Source organism: Chlamydotis macqueenii, chromosome 2 (assembly GCF_036417535.1).
Source record: "Chlamydotis macqueenii isolate bChlMac1 chromosome 2, bChlMac1.mat, whole genome shotgun sequence".
Classification (NCBI taxonomy): domain Eukaryota; kingdom Metazoa; phylum Chordata; class Aves; order Otidiformes; family Otididae; genus Chlamydotis; species Chlamydotis macqueenii.
Window position 1 is genome coordinate 141,933,338 of NC_141557.1, and position 19,401 is coordinate 141,952,738.

The window sequence follows — 19,401 nt, forward strand, 5'->3', positions numbered from 1 at the left end:
CTAGGACACCACCTTGGACTGAACTTTCTCTTTGCCTCCTCCAAAAATTGACTGCCTGGGGTTTCAATTAGCGATGAAGTACAAAATAGGTGTGAATGACACCAAGGTGCTTCACTTTGTAAAACAAAAACTTGCCATGCACGAGTGTGTGAGCAGAAAGGACCATCACTATCCTCTGCTATTTGATGAGCTTCCAGAGGGCAGCACCCAGCACAGCAAAACTGGTTCGAGATGAAACGGGGAGATCAATGGCCCATCGTCTGAACCCTCTGCCCACATTCTGGCTATCTCATACATTTCCTCAGGGCAGGAAAAAATAGCTAAGAACAGATACCACAATGCCTAAGAAGTTCATCTGATGCCAGTTTCTCTTGGGGGCTGTGTAATACAGTTAACCACAGTTCCCATTAGAAACAGCAAACCTAATGAGTTTGTCTAACTGCATTAGATGGAGAAGGTGCATGTTGCTGATAGTTGCCTCGTGGGAATGCAGCATAGATCTTCCGTTTGTCCAGTTATAATTAAAATTATCTTCTTCGTATATTAGACTCAGCGGCCTATAATGAAATGCAATAAAGATTCCTGGAGTAGATCACATTTTTCTTAATATGTTTAAACAATTTTATGGAGTCTTTTATTGATTGGAGGAGGAGCAGTTTCAGGAATAATGTGCTTAAACAGACATGACAAACTATCCAATTACCCAGTACTTTTCAAGACTGATGCCTGAAGTAAGGAGCGCGTCACACAAGGATGCTGCTGTCATTTGTGCCAGATGCCTGAGGGGCAGCCATCGTAAGTCTTTGCCACTGGTGGGGTGAAGGATTTCAGAAAAAACCTGGGAGAGAAGCCTGTCACTGTATTGTCTGCGCAGACAAATTTAGCACTCTGTGAAATCCTGATCAGAATTACCCACCAGCAGAATGAGATAACCAGCTTTAAGTAGTAAGGAACAGGGAGTTATGCCCAGTTGAGCAGTGGCGATTTGGACAACACTGATTGTTCAGTGGAAAGATTGAAGGAAAACACAAAATATGATACAGAACAATGAATGCAAACACTGACAAAACACGCAAATGGTTGAATAGGCTTTTATTACCAGATGAACAACTGTGCTTTAAAACAGGAGCACATTGTGAGAAAAAAATGAACAAAGTCAAGGAACTGTACACTAGAGCCAGATCCTTAGTGGAACTAGAAATTTAAGAAAGTTTTTGTTTTTATCTGATGATGCTTGTAAGAAAAAACTTGTGTTCAGTTTTGTGAAATAAATATTTCCTGGTTTTGAGCTTTCCTTTAGAAAGACATATTTCTGTTTCACTAGAGAGAGCAGTTGTGTAGCTATAAATGCACAGTGGGCTGTGCAGGACAGATCTTTCATTATACCCATCCTTCAGTGAGTTCACTAGGAGACAATTGCTCAAGGCTAATAGGGATTAAAACATATTCAATGACTCTGAAAAAATGCCTTAATGCTAGTCTTCCTAAATCCTCTGTATTATTCAGAACAATATAAGCACAGTGGCTTCTTTTTGCAAGTGAAAGGGAAAAACTTTACACTTCCATGCAGCCATGCGCACGTCCTGCTTTACTAAAACCTGGGGTCCTGCTTCACCCAACCCCACAGTTCAAACCAGCCCAGCCAATACCCTGATGCTCTGCAGGGCTTTGATGTAAAGCTGCAGATATCAGAGAGTACCCTGAGATGGCTTCCAGGACAGGACCTGCCAAGGCATCACAGTCACGGTCACGTTCACCTGCCCGGCACTACCACTGACATTAAGTGATTTGCCTGGGGTTACAAGTGAGTCCGTGGAGGGGTTTAAATGAGGACCCCAGCCTGAAGAGTCCCAGCATGACAGATTTTGCCTGCTAACAAGTGACTCAGCCTGCCTCTGCCTGGCATCTGACAAATGAGCTGCATTTCCAGCGTGCACCAAGGTCGAGGTTCAGTCCCGTCCCACCAGCCATGCGGCTGGCGATGTCCCCAGGGATGGCAGGAGGCTGCTGCCCCAGAACAGAGGCACAGGCAGCCAGATCTGACTGGGAAATTCAGGGAAAGTGAAAAACACTCCATGTCTAACAAAGGAAGTAATAAAAACAATCAAATGTCCTTGGAAAGCTGCAGACAAGGAGACAGGTAAATGCATGCCTGGCTCTTCTGAACCCCACTGACATTATGATCCAAGGACAAAAATGTAGAAGTTGAATTCAATGAAAACAGAAGCACTGGGAGAAAACTGCACTCAGAAATCTCTTTTCCTTTTTACCTCTCCCAACCCTGAAGTTTTACAAAGAGAGCAGCTGGGCATCACTCCCCTCTTGCAGAGCAAAATACGAAATACGTGCCGGTGCTGCACGGCAGATGCGGTGCGGTGCGCGGGGCTGTGGCAGCCGGGGAGCTGCGGCAGGGTTAAGCAGCGCACAGGGATTGCTGAAGGCAAGGGGGGATTTTGAAAACAGATTTCAAGTACAATACGGCATTAGAAAAGTAGATCATGCTGGTCTCTCATTGAGAGGGTTAAGAAAATAATAATATATGTAATAATAATCTGGAAATTGGATAATGATTTACGCATTCTGGAGAAATAGCGGAGAAGGGGCGTAGCACTGGATATCCATTTCTGCAGCTTCCGCATCTTTAAAATAAATGGATTGTAAACCAGAAAAGATTTCAAACTGAACCAGGCAGTGTGAAATATGTGTACTAAGGAACAACACAAAATCAGCACCAAACCCACAACGGGGGAAAGAAAACTCTGTCTAGAGTTAGGTCAGCACTACACAGAACTACGACAATGGTAATGTCTATACAGAAGTCTCCCTAGACTACAGGTTTTTCTTTATTCTTCCTTCTAGCCATGTTCCTCCCTTCCTTCGCTCTGGTCCTATTAAAACCCCACTGCTTTGTTCGCAGACGGGAGCTGCCAGCCGGTTTGTCATGCTTCAGCGGGCTGGTTTCCTACTGGCAGCCGCGGCGCAAGCATGCAACTCATGAGCTCTCCCCAGGCTTCAGGAAAACGGTTTTTCTGTTCTGAAGATTTTTTTTTTTTCCCAAGGATTCCCACCCAGTTCCGCATTATGAAATTTACCCCATCACCTGTGACTACAAAGCAAAGGCGTTCGGGTGCATTCCCCAGCCCAGGGACCAACTGGCACAGAAATTCCCTCCTCCATGCAACTGAAGATTTGCACCCTCCCGAAGAGCGACTGTATGCCCTCTGCCCCATGGGACGGGCCCAGGGACACAGGCTAAGTCCCACACTGGGCTTGGGCACCAGTTGGGAGGATATGAATCGACTGGGAGCAAAACCGGGATAGGGATCACTCTGTGCAGAAAATGGTTTTGATTATCGAGCTCCTGTGCTGGGGATGCTCCTTGTACCCCCGAATACCACTCTCAGTCGGCCTGACCCTTGCAGCCCAAATGCCAGTGCCAGTGGGCTCAGCCTCTGCCTGCACTGAGCAAGCCTGTGGCTGAGGTTATTTCAGACCCTAAACCAGAGAGAGGGCTGTGGGGCAGCCGGTCCAGCCCCCCAGCACCCTGTATTTAGCAACAACATATGTCCAAGCAGCGGGTGACTCATCTGAGTCTGGCCACCCCCTTGCATGGTGCCTTTCACTATGGCTCTGGGGATTTCCATGGAGAGGTGGGCACTGCTGCCTCTGGTGGGGCAGAGCTGGAGTGTCCCCTCCCTGCAGTGACAGGCAGCTCCTCTCCATCCCCCAGCCAGGACCAAGGAGGTCTGGCTGGTCTCCAGCGAGGGCAGTGAGGATGGGATGCTCCTCTCCTCCCGCTCAGTGCTTGGGCAGCCGGCCAGCCACAGCGAAGATGAACCGCTGGGACATGGTGACAGCAAGCTGCTGCTGTGAGCAGTTAATTTTTAATTCTTCTGAGGGCTTCTTTTCCACTGTCCTCCCCCTGCATCCGCAGGGGAAGGCTGTCGGCACCCGTTTCTGGAGCTCGCAGTGTTTGGCTGCGTGCCTGACCATGAGGGAGAGAGGAATGTCCCCGGCCAACCCTGATGGGTGCTGCTCGGGAGCCCCTCTGGAGCAGCTGTTGTTCTCAGGTCAGCTTTCAAGGACGGGACACCCGAGGCACCTCGAGAGCCAGGGCTGTGTCCTGGCTCAGTGGGAACTGCCTGCATCACTGGTCCTGGGGCCAGGCTTCCTCAGGCTATTTTCCCAAAGGCTTCCCCTCCTTCTCCTTCAAAGCAGCATCCACCAGCCACAGATGCTTCTGGTCCAGTTGGGCTACACAGATGCTGGACAACAGGAGCGCGCCGCCTGCCAGGGCACCTTCCCACCCCAACAGCCATCAGCACGTCCCCCAGGTATCTGGGTGCCATTTGGACGTATTCAGGCTTCCCCTTTGGCAGCAGAATAATAAATATTTCTCTGCAAGGGCAGCTGCGAGATGTGCAAACCCGAAGCTTGCCCCCAAGAAGCACCACTGAGGGCTGTCAGGCAGGAATTGCCAGGCTTGCTACCGAGGAGGAAAAATTGCCTGAAATACTGGGAATTGCTACATGCCTGTGGTCCGCCATGGGCATCGAAGGGCAGCTCGGAGCCCCCTTGGCGCAGACACGGGAGAGCGTGCAGCTGTCCGGCTCGGCTGCAGATCCTTTCCTCTTGCCGCTCAAGCCATTCCTCTGCTTGAAAATGTTATTTTGGGAAAGAAATGAATAATGGGAACAGCACTGGAAAAGCACGGGGAATTCAGCAAACAAAAGAAAAGCAGCTATTTTTGAAAATGCCTCAAAATGGTAACTGTGGCTTGTTTTAACCCCTTCTCTCCCAGCTGTCTCTCCATCACCCTTCCCTGAGTGCCAACCACAAGCACTGTGGCAGCCGTGGGCAGGTAAGGTGTGTTTTCTACAGGCTCCAGTACGGCAGCAACATAACAGTGAACTAATAACTGACATGTGGGGAACTAATAGCGAAATAGTCTGCAATTTTTAATCAGGCACTTTGAATTAAATGAGGTGGGGGTTTCTGCAAGGGTCCCAGTGTCTAACAGAAAGAGCAAAAATCAGGCAAGCAGTCACCCTACTATCACTTCTGTCACCTTTTGTCATCTCTGAAACAATTGTATTTTTCTAATTGGGGCATCACAAGCACTACGTGGACATGGCGAGTGGGGGGGGTCTAACCCTGCACAGCAGCTCACTGCTCGTGGTTCACACCTTCCTGCGTGGGCTAAATCCTGGCAGACGAGAGGCAAAATAGGAAATAAATGTGGTGGAACCGCTGCCCTGATGATGCTGGAGGAAGAATGACTGAGGTCTGAGCTCGTGTTTTCAGTTCCTAAAGCAACACTGCTCTCCCCGAGCACTGCTGTGCGCGTTGGCTGGGGCTCCCATGGGTGCCACGGAGCCAGTGACTGGGATGGGGGCTGCCCTCTCACAGGCAGTCTCATTTCTGAATTGTCAGAAAAGAGCTCATTTTGTTTCAGGAAGAAGTCTCCAAAGACTGCTCCCTGGATTTTTCCTTTCCAGGAGAAGTATGAGAAAATAAAAATGTGGGGTTTTTTTCAGAAAGAGAAGAGTTCCTCTTTCCACTGCCCCTGACCTTCCCAGGTCCCAGTACTTCTGCCTTTCCTTGAGCTCTGCTTCTCAGCTTTTACCTTAGTGGGGACGAGGGGAACTTCCTTGGCAGGAGTCACTCAGTTCCTTCATCAATCAGGCTCTGACAGCAGAGGTAAAGCAAAACATAGATGGCCTGTCTGCAGAAGTGCCCACTACCCAGCGGCTCTTCAGTAACTCGGGGACCAGATAGTCCCCAAACCAGAGCTGTAAGTGGTTTAACGTCGTGTGCCGGCAAACATTACATGCCTTGCAACTCATGTTGGGGATTTTGATTAAGGAAACCCTCCAATGTGGCAAGGAAGAACTGAAAGTTCTGATAACATTATCAGTTTTTAGCAGTAAAGTAATGAAAGGGAAGGTTGAAGTGAAATAATTGAAAGTGAAATCTGTGTGCTGTGTCAAATTGGCAATGATGTTCAAGCAAGAGGAGGCTGTGGTTAGACTGAAAGATGTATCCTTGGCCAGCTGTAATTTTGCACTCTTCTTGTTCACATCAGCCCGTGAAATAAGTCTACAAAAATGCAGGCTACCCTTCAGATGAGACTGTTTTCGTAGGGTCAGCATGACTTTACGTGACAAACCTCACGAAAGATAAACAGCTATGAATAGGACACTTGACAGACAGGTCCAGAGGACAACAGACAGTGTTTCTGCTGGGATATAATTGCTCTAATTGGACCTGAGCTTGCTAAAACAGCAAAGTTAAAGAGGACTCTGCAATCATGCTGCCATTCTGCACAAAAGAATAGTGTTGTGATAGGAAACACATAGCTGTTGTGGAAATAATCAAAGGCTTTGTGCTCGTTTCCCTCTGGTATCTTGGGTTTGCCATTAAGAACATGCACACAACATGAGGAGAATATTTTCTTTAGAGTTAAAGGTTCTCGGGGCTGAATTGTTTCATGACTGAAGTCTCTTTGAGTATTATTCAGCTGAAGTGAGACACTTCAAATGAGCTAGGTTCATTATGGTTTTGCAGATCTGGAGGAGATGCCAAAAGGCCGTGTGAGGCATAATCAGGGAATCTGTCTCCTCTAGGAGCGAGGGAATTTGGTGAGGAAAGCAGCTAACTGACCTTCTTCAGCTTTAACGTGTCTTCTGTGGAGCAAAAGCCTGTAAACTACCTGATCTGCTCATCAAATAAAACCTCCCTCCATGTAATCTTGGGTTTCTCCAAAACCTGATCTCATCTAAGGGAACAAGCATGAAGCTCTTAAAGGCAAAATCTTTGTCCTCCAGTAGCACGTACTGTGCAAGAGTTGACTGTGCAGTGTTTCTCCAGCCTGATTTTGAACCCAGCATCCAGCAGAGAGAGCAGAGAGAGCAGCCCTTTTAGCCGTCATTGTATCAGACAGTAGCAAAATGACAGAGCATCACTATTAACACAGGAAGCATTTCGCTTTCCTGATTCCCTCAAATGGTTCCGTTTCACACAAGTGTTGGCTGGCCTGTCCCACAGATGCCCAGGGTTCCTAAGGTCCCTGAGGTCCCTGCTGAGGCAAAGGCAGCAGTGCAGGGATGGTGGCAGGAGAACAGCCAAGAATCATAGAATCATAGAATCTTTAAGGTTGGAAAAGACCTCCAAGATCATCAAGTCCAATCATCAATCATGTCCACTAAACCATGTCTTGAAGTGCCACATCTACACGTTCTTTGAACACCTCCAGGAATGGTGACTCCACTACTTCCTTGGGCAGCCCGTTCCAGTGCCTGACCACTCTTTCAGTAAAGAAATGTTTCCTAATATCCAATCTAAATCTCCCCTGCTGCAACTTGAGGCCATTTCCTCTTGTTCTGTCACAAGTTATTTGGGAGAAGAGACCAACACTCACCTCACTACAACCTCCTTTCAGGTAGTTGTAGAGAGCAATGAAGTCTCCCCTCAGCCTCTTCTTCTCCAGACTAAAAAATCCCAGTTCCCTCAGCCGCTTCTCATAAGATTTGTGCTCCAGACCCCCCACCAGCTTCATTGCCCTTCTCTGGATGCGCTTCAGCAACTCAGTGTCTTTCTTGTAGTGAGGAGCCCAAAACTGCACACAGTGTTCGAGGTGTGGCCTCACCAGTCCTGAGTTCAGGGGCACGATCAGTTCCCTACTCTTGCTGGCCGCACTATTCCTGATACAAGCCAGGATGCTGTTGGCCTTCTTGGCCACCTGGCCACACTGCTGGCTCATGTTCAGGTGGCTGTCTACCAGCACCCCCAGGTCCCTTTCCACTGGGCAGCTTTCCAGGCACTCTGCCCCAAGCCTGTAGCGTTGCATGGGGTTGTTGTGACCAAAGTGCACAACCTGGCACCTGGCCTTGTTGAACCTCAAGAAGTGGCAAGCCTGCCCCTGGCCTCATCCCTCTATCAACTGGTCACTTAGTCCTGTCCAGGGCTCTCCTTCCTCCACTTCCCCCTTCCGACCCAGTCTGTCGTGCCCCCGCAGCAGGCCAGCGTGGCTCTGGCTCCCTCCTGAGGCCCCATTCTCTAGATGGTGAAATTCAGCACAGTGCTAAGAGGCTTTGTGACAAACGTGGCAGTTCTAAACCTGTCTCAAAGCCTTGCAGCCCTAGTGTGCACCTGCTTCCATGCACAAAGCCATCTGAAGCACTGTCTCCTGGCCCTCTGGAGTTTCTAAGTAAATGTATGAAAATATGGGTTGATGCTCAGGAGCTGCTCATGCCCCACCTGCAAAGCAGCATATTCACAGGGCTCCCCAGGCGAGGCCACTCACCCATAAAGAGCCAACCTGGCTTATTCCACCCTCCCTAACAAAAATGCCTTCTCAGGTCATCTGCAGCGACACCCTGCAGCTCCTGCCCTTTCCTCACATTGCAAATACCAGACCCAGATTGCAGGATGTGCATCACTCAAAATGCGAGTGACGGGGCAGACGTTGTCCCCTGCGCCTAGGCAAAGTACCACGGCCTGGTGCAGGTGGGTGCAGGAAGGTGGCCCTGGGCAGGCACAGGGAAGTGGTCTTGTTTCTCAGACACACTGGGGGCAACAGTGGCCCTGAGTCACTAGGAACCATGTCGCCAGCCAGCCCATTTATCCAGGCAGTCCTGGGTTGACAGGTCCACACTTCTGCTTTTCCTGCCCTGCGCTGACATTTCCTCTGGAGGAGCACTGGAACTCTCTCTCAGCAGGGCTGTGAGAGATGCATGGGGACATCAAAGCATCAAACATGCCCCACACTCAGCTCCTGCCTCCTCCCACTGCCTGCTTGGCTTTGTGCATCACAGGCTTTGCTCCAGATACAGGACTGTCCAACGCCGCAACAAGGTGATGGGAGAAACTGGGCAAGGATGATGCTCTCCAAAGAAGTGCGGCATGTCTCAGACAAAATTGGTTGGGATTTATCAGCACAAGCCCAACTAAAAAGAGAGGATATGTTCATTTCCAGCTAATATGTCTATGATAAGACAAAGATCGTAACAAGAATAGTAAAAAAAAAGTAAGGATTGACATCAGTGAGATTTATGCAGCTAAAACTTTGCACAACACTGTGAACATGTACAGCAAAAAGGCTTGAATTACAAAAGAAGAGAAACAGAGCTTAATCAAGACCCATCCTCTGCTCTCTCCTGTGAGAGGAGGCATTGCTGGGAATTCCAGGCGCTGGGCAAATTAAAACCAGCATTTCAGCCCAAACTACAAGCTTCTTGGCTTTTCTGCGTGTAAATCAGATCCTTACATTATCTCGGTGTCATTTTGTGGCTGAAAGCAATTCAGCAACTATCAGCACAGCCAGGCTGAAATTCAGCAGAACAGGATCTGAGCACTTCAGCTCTTAATGATTAGATGTTTCTGTGGAAATGAATCTTACAAAAAAATGAAGTTCGGCAGAAAGCTGACAGCGTGTGGAGACCGCAGAAGGGAGAGGAACTTTACAACTCGGCCTTCACATTTTCCACCCATAGGTTTTCAACATTTGCTAAAGTTGTAGTGAGGGCAGCTTCTTCACAGTGCTCCCTCCGGGAAATATCACATTCAGCAATTCCTGAATTACAGTTTCTAGTTATACTTTCCTACCATAATGCTGTCTGAAATGCAAATTTGATGACAGAATAATTCGATCCATGTAAAATAATTACAAAAATCACTGTTTCTTAAACCTCAACTCATACTCCCTGCTATTTAAGAAGATAAATTTAACAGCAGCAAAAGTACAGCCAAAACATTGTCTACTTTTTAAACTGTTATCTGACTATAACTGTCTGCAGATATTTTGGCTCACCATGGAAGATTATTTCTAAAACATCACTACCAAAAACATTCCAGAGTTAGGATTTTTGTTGCCTTAGCTTGGAACCAACAATCGGGTCAACTTTTAATTTGCACTTGGAGTGCCATGTGCACAGCATCTGCCTTTAATTGGAAAAGCAACTGTTGATTAAAATGCCAGATCTCTGCTGCAGCTCAGTTAACATTTAAACCAGTTGTTGCTAATGCTGATGCAGGACGTTAAATTAGCGCAACGTAATGATTTTTAGCAGGATGGAAAACAACTTCTGCAATATGTAATTTAAGAGCCTGAAACTCCATATTGCTACATCAGTTCCCACCGTCTGACAATTCTCCCCTGTACCGGGGATTTTATTCCCCCCACCAAATTGTTGCCTTGAGCAGTGGCTAGGACCTTTAAAAATACAGCAGAAATCTCATTCTGTTTGAAAAATGCAAGAAGGAGTCAGTGCTCTGCAATGCAAGGTTTTTTTAGGTTTTATTATGCTTCTAGCCTAAATTTGGATTGTCATTGCCCATCAACTCAACCAGATCAAGGTACAGCACACGAAAGGCTTGACTGTTATTATTACTAGGCTAGAGGCATCAACAGCTCGTGTCTGTTTTTAATTTCCCTGGCTGTATACAGTTGTATGAGAAGTGACTCAAGGAGATCTCAGTCCTGTTTTTAGCCAAAGTCTCTCCTAAGGTGAAGCGCTCCGATTCCTCAGGAACTGCGGCTCTGCTCGTCCTTCTCCATGGACAAGGAGACTGTTGGAAGAGATCACCTCCTCCTCATGTGTGCAAGTGGGTGACATTTGCAAATTATACGAAGGCTGATGGGAGGTGTGAGGATCAATCTGGCCTCCCCAGAGGAAGGTGGAGTGTCACCAAGCCCGTGTCCGTCTCATTTTTTTTTCTCTTTGTGTCAGAGGATTTCAATTCCAAGTAAGCTGGCAGTCTCATGGTTGCAGTGTTTGGCAGAAGATAAGAGATGGGCTGCAGCCACCTTCCCCCCGCTCTTGCCGGTCAGAAGGAACATACAGACTGTTTGTTCTTTTCTCACAGTGGATGAAACCATGGCAGGGCAGAGGCGCCGGGATGCTTAGCATTACATTGCCTGGCAACTTCACACACTCCTGAGGTAAAACCGAAGCGTTTGTGGAAAGGGTTCGGTACACAGCTGACCAGTGAAAATGAGAGCATGAAATCACTGAGCAGAGGCGTGCAGCCCCGAGGCGACTCTCACACACCATTCCCTGCCCTTCTCCTGAGGAGGGATCTGTGCCTTTTCCTCCTGTTGCAGCTGCCTCCCTGACCACATCTTGGCCATCCCTACCTCCTGAGCCCATGCGATACCCCAAACCCTGCAAGTCTCAACCAGAGGGGACAGAGCTGGTCATTCTGCCAAGCAGGGCACATCCCTGTGCAACCTCAGCGGCACTCACAGGCTTCCCCGGTAACACTGCCTCTCAGACCTCCTGCCCTCCCGGTAAAGCACGCAGCAGTTCATCATCCTCCTCTCTCAGGTCAAGTCAGTGCCTTTCTCAGTATCACTAAAGCAAGTTACGTCCATTCCAGCTGGAGATGAGGAACCTATTTTAAAAATATTTCTAATAAATAGCTCTTGAGGGAAAGTTGAATCAATTATTTTTCCCCTTGCAGGTGTTTTCAAGGCATCAAATGATACAGGACACTATATTCAAGCCTAAATGAATGAAGTGAAGCCCCAGCCCTCACCAAGAATCATTGCCACACTGCTGGCAGGCAACTGCAGCTATACATGGAGTCAAATCCTCCAGATGCAAAGGTGAATGGCTTTTCTTGAATGGCATGTGCTGCTCAGCTCGAATCTGCTCCTGTACTCTGTGCCCCAGTCCCTTGCTGGACTCGCCCCACTGGTGTAAGGTGGCAAACAAGCAGACCTCAGAGGGTGGTGGGTTGCACTGACCACCTCCCCCTGCCCTCCCCTCCTACCCCACCTCCCAGACTCTGGAAGGATTCGTGTGCAGGTGGAGGGGCATGGACCACCATCAGCCGAAACACGGCTGCCTGCTCCCTGTGCCCAGCTCAGCCCGGCTGGCTCCCCCCTGGGCGAGGACACCGAGACCCCCGTTCCCCACAGGAAGGCTGCACATGGGGTGCTAGCACCTCCTCACCAAAGCTGCAGGGCTCCTGTAAACCTCGGTTAAACTCACCTACAAGGAGCCAGTTGAGATTCCTCATGCACTGATGCATTGGCATCAAGTGAAGAATTGAATAAAGAAAATTTAAAAAATTTCAGCCCCTCTCCAATATTGATATTTTAGGCACAATAGTTAGATTGGAAAGAACAGATGAGATAACGCCAAGAGAAATGGTTCAGAGGTTTCAGAGGCATTTATCCTTGTTGCTGTATTAAGAATGCCAAATGCAGTGAAATCCAGAGCATTAAGCCATAACTTTCCTTACAGAAGTGCTTTCAGTTTTAATCTCTGTCTTGGCTCCCTTTCTGAACCAATTAGTTCTGCTGCATTTGGTAGCATTAGAATAATTTTTACAGATTTTTTTTAATCTTTTACTGCTCTATTTTAAATTGTTTTGTAGCTCCATGATTGTTTCAGAGCAGCAGCTGCTTTAGAAAATCATTACCATTATCAATAAACCCTTTGAACTTTGGGAGGAAGGGAGCAGGGGTACATAATTAGAGAAGATAAGAACGATCTAGCATACTTTTCCAGGAAACAATGCGCACGATGCTTCAGCTGTAATCTGTTCTTAAAGCAAAGCTATATGTTCCCACAGAAACAAACTCATGCTGTGGCACTAAACTTCAGGAGCCCTGGGATCTCCTTCCCCACAGCAGCCCCCTCCGAGTAAGCGCAATACAGAAACAGACCCAAACTCCCTCTTCTTTCTACAAACAGACCCAAATAACATTTCATTTTTTCAATTACTGTGGTGCTGCTCGTGCTGCAGTTCTTTTTTTAGTTATTCTAACCGCTCTCAACCCACAACAGAGAGAAAAAAAAAAAAAGCAAGCAAAACCCAAGCTGTACGTGCGCTTGTGAGAAAAAGGGTAAAAGCCTGTGTTACAGCAATGTTGCTGTCTTGGCATATTTCAGATAATTTTTCAGGAAGCCCTTGATCCTTTCCTCTGTAAACACTATAGGGTCGGGAGCGCCGCGTGCCCCGGGAGAGGGACGGAAAGCCCGGGGAGTGTGTGGGGTGCAGGGACTCCGTGTGAACAAAGATGATTTAAAGCCTCCAACTTTGGGAGCTGGCTTCTGAGCTGCTCCGAGCTGCATCGGCTGCTGGCTGCCCCCTCCCTGAACAAACCTGGGTACAAAACTGCCTGAATTGGGTAGCGTTAAAAAAATTACAAGTTCCAACAGAAGTATAAGGCTGTAGCAATGCCCAAACCCACACAATACCTGAACATCATTTCTTTTAACTCCCGAATGCATTAGCCTAGGATTACTCGTGTTCATTTATATTCCTAAAGTGCCAAACGAGAACAATATCATTTTATTCTCCTTTCATGGATCATTAATCTAAATTTAACTCTGCTTTGCAGTCTGCACACAGAATTAGTAACTGGAAGCTGCTTTGCATTTATCTGATAGTGTCGGGCTTGTTCATCAAGGCAAACTTCCAGCCAAAACAAACAAGTGAAAAAAATATCAGTCATGATAAGCTGCTTTCTATTCTATTCTTTTTTAAAGGAAAGAAAAAAAAGATACCTGATGAGAACATAAAGCAAATGGTTACCTCACACTGCAGAAATGCAAGTTTTTAATAGTCCATGCTCTGGCAGCCCCTGAGAAACAGCAGCGGCAGCGGCGGCGGCGGGGATAAATCCAGCATCCACCAGGTTCTCACAAGGCTTTGGCTGCGCGGCCCAAACCGCAGGCTCTGCCTCCAGCTGACGTCAAGGCGGCTGTCACATGGCCCAGCGCAAGCCCAGGGAGCACTGGTTGTCCTGGCAACCCCAGCACTGCTCCGAAATTATTTCAATAGGTCATCTGTCATACTGCGCGCACATTGGAACCACCACGGGCGCCTGGATGACCCAAACGCCACGGGCTGGCCGGAGCTGGCTACTCCAGGGGGTTGGTCCCATCGCCGATGCTCTCTTAACCCTGTCCCTATAAGAAAATGCGCCTCCCTCTTCCTCTTCCTCATACATCCCCAGCTCTGGCAGAAAAAAACCCCTTATACGCCTGGTTTGCCCAAGCTGAGGGGCGAAAGCACTGCCCTCCGTGTGTACTGATGATGCGCAGCCGGGCACCACTCAACTGAGACCCCTAAAATTAGGGTCTTTCAAAATGACAGGCATCTGAGTTTTTATTCATAGCCACAGAGATGCACGTTTGGTCGCCAGCTTCTCTGCCCAGATTCGGGGCGAGGCAGCTGTGGGCTTTGCCAAAACAACGCAGGGCAGCAGCCATGCAGGGATGTGGGGCCAGCTGCCAGACATGCATGGCCAGCTCGCCAGCAATGTCCCTGAGCCTTGGCCACCAGTCCTTCTGGCTCACTTGCCCACGATGCTTCTCCTGCTGCTCCCCCTAAGACATCCCAGGAAGGGGGACAAAGCAGTCCCTGCCTCCATCTGGCTTGGACTCACCTCCGCAGCCTTATCCTGCAGGCAGAGACACGACACCAGTGTCTCAGATTTCCTTGCAACTCTAGCTAAAATACACACCTTCCCCCAAATTTCCTTTTTTTTCTCTCTGCCCTGCAGCGCATGCACACACCAGGGGCAGGACCTGGGAGATGCTGGGAGCAGGGAAAGACAGACACCTGCAAGAAGCAGGGAGGAAAGGCGAAGTGTTAGCAACAACAAAATACTCCTGTGCTGATCCGAGTATGGTGGTTACGGACTGGTGCCCAGGATACGAAATACCAGGAGTGAATGGCAATAGATGGCTGTGGTGAAAGTGGAAGCGGATGTGAAGCCGCATGGGATCTGCAAACACAAGCACGGGGGCATCCCCAGGTGAAGCTGGCTTCAGCCCCTTTGCAGCAGGCAAAAGAGAAAACATTAAAAATTAAAAGGGATGGGGCATAAAGGGGTGCTGGGGGACGCTTCCCACCATCCAAGGAACAGGGACAATGGTGGGACGTGGAACTGGTGGGAAGTGGGGGGACCACTGAGCCCCATCTCCATCCTCTGTATCCCTCTCCTGAGTGCAAGAGCAGTGGGCACTTGGGATATTTAGCCAAGGCTGGTTTATGTAGCATTTAGTGAGACATGTCTCTCTCTCCAGTACAGCTTATAAACCACCTCTCCAGAACGTCTGCTATGCTGGGGCTTCCCATGGCAGGTCATATTAGGGGGCAAAGCCCTCTGGGATGGTGAGCTGCCCCCCTGGCAGTTAAGAGGACTCAGAGTGTTATTACAATAGAATAAGGCAGCCCCCACTGTCTAAAATTCATACCTTAAAAATAGAATATTCACAATTTTCTGGGAAACCTGTGGCCGCTTAACAGAAGAAGGATAATGCAATGAATTTTACAAACCCCACTGATTATTACTACATGAATTAGATATAATCACACATATTAATACAGAATAGAAGGCTGAGACTTCATGTCAACATCCACCAGTGAAATTGTACCATAACATACAGATGTATTTTTTCACTTAATGGCAACGTTGTACAATACAACAGAAAGTTAGGGATTGCCGTTTAGAAGGACAACCCTCAACGCTGCATGGTGCATTACTTTCTATTGGTCTGTCAAAAATGTGTGCACTTGGGGAGATTTTAATGTTTTTGATCCTTTTAAAGGCCCTTTCACAAAAGCAGACAATACAACACATGCATTTTAATGGTCATAAAACGTGTTGGTAGCATTTTGCTGATTCTCTAAAGGGCTGGTGGAGGTGGCTGGGCAGGTTCCCCTTCCCGAGATCCCCACAGCAGCCGCCTGGGGACCCGCACCCTCTCTGCTCCCACCAAAGTCCCATCCTCCACACCTGTAGACACACAGGTGTGTAGGGCACTTCTGTCCTCCAGCATAAAAATAACTTCTTCACTCTCCTTTACAGGATATTTCTGTTGCAGGGCAAGAGCCTGGAGGAGTTTTTTAGCCATGCACTGTGTTTATAAGGATGTACTAATTATACATTGTGAAGGTTATAATTATCAGACAGTTGAAAGATACTAAATGAAAAAAAAATGGCCAATGCTCTGGAAAATATATGATAATGGCTGCCTGAAGTGTGCTGTTCCTGGTTCCCAGGGCTCGGCAAAGGTCCCACTGTGCCTCTGCATTGATGGCAGCTGGGGATCTGGCAGCTGGACTCCTCCATGGGGAGATTTTCTGTATTTCCGACTGAAATCTCTACTTCTCCCCAGCACTTCTTGTAACCCGCAAAGCTTTCCAGAACTTGGGGTAAGGGAGACCTTTACACCATGCAGGCGGACACAGAAATGAAAGCAACAGCATCAGTCCCTCGGAGACCCAAAGAATACTGCTAAAAGTAGCAGAAAAGCCTATATTCCCTGAATTAGCTTAACTTTTCCATGATAAAACCCCCAGTATCAAAGCTGTCTCTTCTGTAGTGTCAATCAACCAAGTGAGTGCAAAGCAATGAGACACGGGCACTGACTGGAAAAATACATAAAAGATATTTAAAGGCTGAAGTCTGCTGAGAAATAAATGCACTACATCCACCTGGGACCATGGTAGAAAGAGTCACACTCCTCCTCCCACTACAGGGACAAAGATGCCTCAGAGTGCAAGGCATGTGATCTGTTTGGGATCACCTCCCTTGCTCCCACCCCTCCAAATTTGGGGCCCACGGTGGACACTACCAGTGGACGTGGGTTGGCTCCCTCATCCTCAGCGCGATGGACAGTTTGCCAGAGCTTCACTGACTGCAATAAAAGGCACTATACATCACAATATACGCATAGATGTCTATAATACCTAAAACCACCTATAACACACATGTATTGGGACCTATGTAGTGACTTACACACAGATACAGCGCTACGAGGTAGGACACAATCCAGCTTTTCCTCTTGTACTTCTTTTGGCTCTGCAGAGCTAACAATAGATAACATTTGTTTTCCTGTAAAATGGAAGACACGCAAGGAGGAGAAACTCTATATGGGTTGATCTTTGAACCCACAAACGACTAGATCTTCCCTGGTGTCAATCCTCTTTCTCACAAAGGAGCCACATCCGTGTAAGCAGCTGAGAATCCATTCTTGGCTTTCCTCTTACCAGAACAACACTTAGGAAAGTGCTTCATCTTGCAATCTTCCTTCAAATATCCATGACTTTTTAAACTCTTTTGAAAAATAAAGGGAAGAAAAGAAGCAAGTAGGCATGATTTTAACGTTTATATGTATATATATATATATATAATCCAAACTGCACATGTTTTGCTGGCATCTGCAGCTTGCTGTTTGAAAGAGTGGCTAATGTTTCCATTGGCATCAGTAATATAGATAAAAAAGAGACAGAAACAGGCCTCAGCAAAACATTGTTATGTTGACTTTCGCTCTTGTAGAAAAACAGTGTGGAAAAAAAAGAACCCACAGGAAAAGACATTTTCATTTTGATACAGCTGACATGGCACTACAGAGGCAGCTGAAATAAAACCAAGAAGGAAAAGTGGTTCAGTTCACCCCATCCACTGACAGTGGCCTAGTGAAAGAATTATTGTTCAAGCCAAATCAGGTGGAAGATGGTTTCCCGGGAATGCAGCACTGTAAGAAAATCCTACGTGCTCCATATATCTGTCATGGCTTTTTAGTGCCACTAATCCCTGCTCCCAGGGAGGGTGAACGATTGCGCGTTTGGGTTCTCATACGGCACCACCGGCTTTGGGAATTCCCCCAGCACCCTTCCTAGCAGTGAGAAGAGCCATGGGACCAGAGCACTGGGAGGGTGTGGGCATCGGCAGGCAGGACCCACTCCTGGACAAAGATGACTGATGAGTGCTGCTGGGGGGTGGTGGAGAGCTCTTGCATCACGAGTTGCCTTTTTGTTATATGTTTTAGAGAAAGCTCACTTGGTCTGCAACAATTTTTCTGGCATTTGAGCCTAATTAATGCCATTGTCTATCTTTAGGCAGTATTATGTTGATTTCTCAGGACAGAGGGACACCTCCTGAGATATAAGCAAACAACTTCTAACATGTTTTTTTTTTAAAGTTTTACTTGCCCCTGCCTCCTCATAGGAGCTTGTCACTTTTGAGGCTGGTGCATTCCTTCTGCATCCCCCCCCTACATTGATGTCCCCGTGTCTTCTCCTCTCCTTGTCCGGTCTCCAAGTCTGACTCCTTGCCACTCTGCACTACTTGTTAGTTAGATAGAAAGCATCCTGAAACACAGGTAGGATGAAACTCATTTTCTGCCACCTTTCACATCTTCCAGGACTACATCAACTTTGGCGGCTAAAAGGAGCCAGTGCCCATTCCCTGGCCCAGAAACTTGGTGTCATAGCACTGCTGGTACCAGTGGCACTGAGTATTTCCCCCAACAGGGTGGCCTTATCACCTCCTACCTGTTGGGAAGGGACCTTGAATTTCTGCCACCTCCCCAACCACAGCCACGAGAACGAGAGAAGTTGAGGTTGGCCACCATGTCAAACATTTGGCCTCTGGGCAATAGCAAGTGTGCTGTCGGGAATCACCCTTGCAGGGATCCCACCCTGCTGGCACTGAAGCACCAGGATACAAGCTCAAAAACTTAAGAGAGCAAATGAAAACTGAAATACTCTTAGCTGCAAAAAAAAAAATCCCATCATCTAGCAGTCATGATCAGTACCTCCTAAGGGACCAGCCAGAAGACTTACTTTGTGGCTGACTGTGGATGCTTTCCATCAATTGATGCACTTTAGTTGTGTGCACTTATCTGGGGGCCAAACTGAGAGAAAACAGGGAAGAGTCATTTGGATCAAACAAGAATTGATTACTTGGCAACATGCAGGGGAAAAAAAAGCGCACTTTGGATCAAAGAAAGTGTTTGGGGCACTTTTAAAACAAGCCAAGATTATTGGGAAATAAAGGTCTTCATCTGCAGCGGGACTTCAGGACTTCAGCAAAGACCTGTGTGGGCAGGAGAAATCACCATTGCTTGCCCTGCTGATGGTCACCCTCCCTTCTCCTTGGGAACTGCTCAGCTGGGAAGCAGAGCACACCCCTCTCCTCTCAAACTCTGCTATTTGCACAGCTTAACCTAACCTGACTCATTTGGACTGAGTTTGCTGATTGCTTCCAATGCCCGAAAGCAGCACTTTCTGGAGGATAATTGATTTACCAAGTTTTCCCGCAGACCGAAATAATATTTTAAGGAGTTAATTACCCCCTGAGCCCTCTTGCCAGGATCTCTGTGGTCTCACAATAACATTTTCTAATTGTCTGGCTCTTCTGCATCTCCTTCTTGCTGCGTGGAAGTCACATCTGAGCTGCAAACATATTAAGATCCTGACCCAAAGCCATCTAAGCACATGGATAACCTTACACTGGCTGGGATGTTACACGTGTGCTTAAGCATTTGCTGGATGAAAGCCCAAGTGCCTGACAGCATTGTGGAAACCAACCATGCACATAGCGATAGTGAGCGCAGAAAAACAAAGAAACAAGATAGAAATATCCTTTTG

General features: G+C 47.7%; 1 protein-coding gene across 2 annotated transcripts in view; it reads right to left on the reverse strand.

Moving 5' to 3' along the window:
- NCALD (neurocalcin delta) overlaps positions 1 to 13,684 on the reverse strand; it is a 61,617-nt gene extending 47,933 nt beyond the window's left edge. The window contains exon 1 of one of the 2 annotated variants that reach the window (XM_086741098.1): positions 13,549 to 13,684. The gene's annotated coding sequence lies outside the window, so the exon portion shown is untranslated. Of the gene's footprint in view, positions 1 to 13,520 lie in introns of both variants that reach the window. The other variant, XM_086741099.1, reaches the window with a different exon arrangement.
- Between the last annotated feature and the right edge of the window lie 5,717 nt (positions 13,685 to 19,401).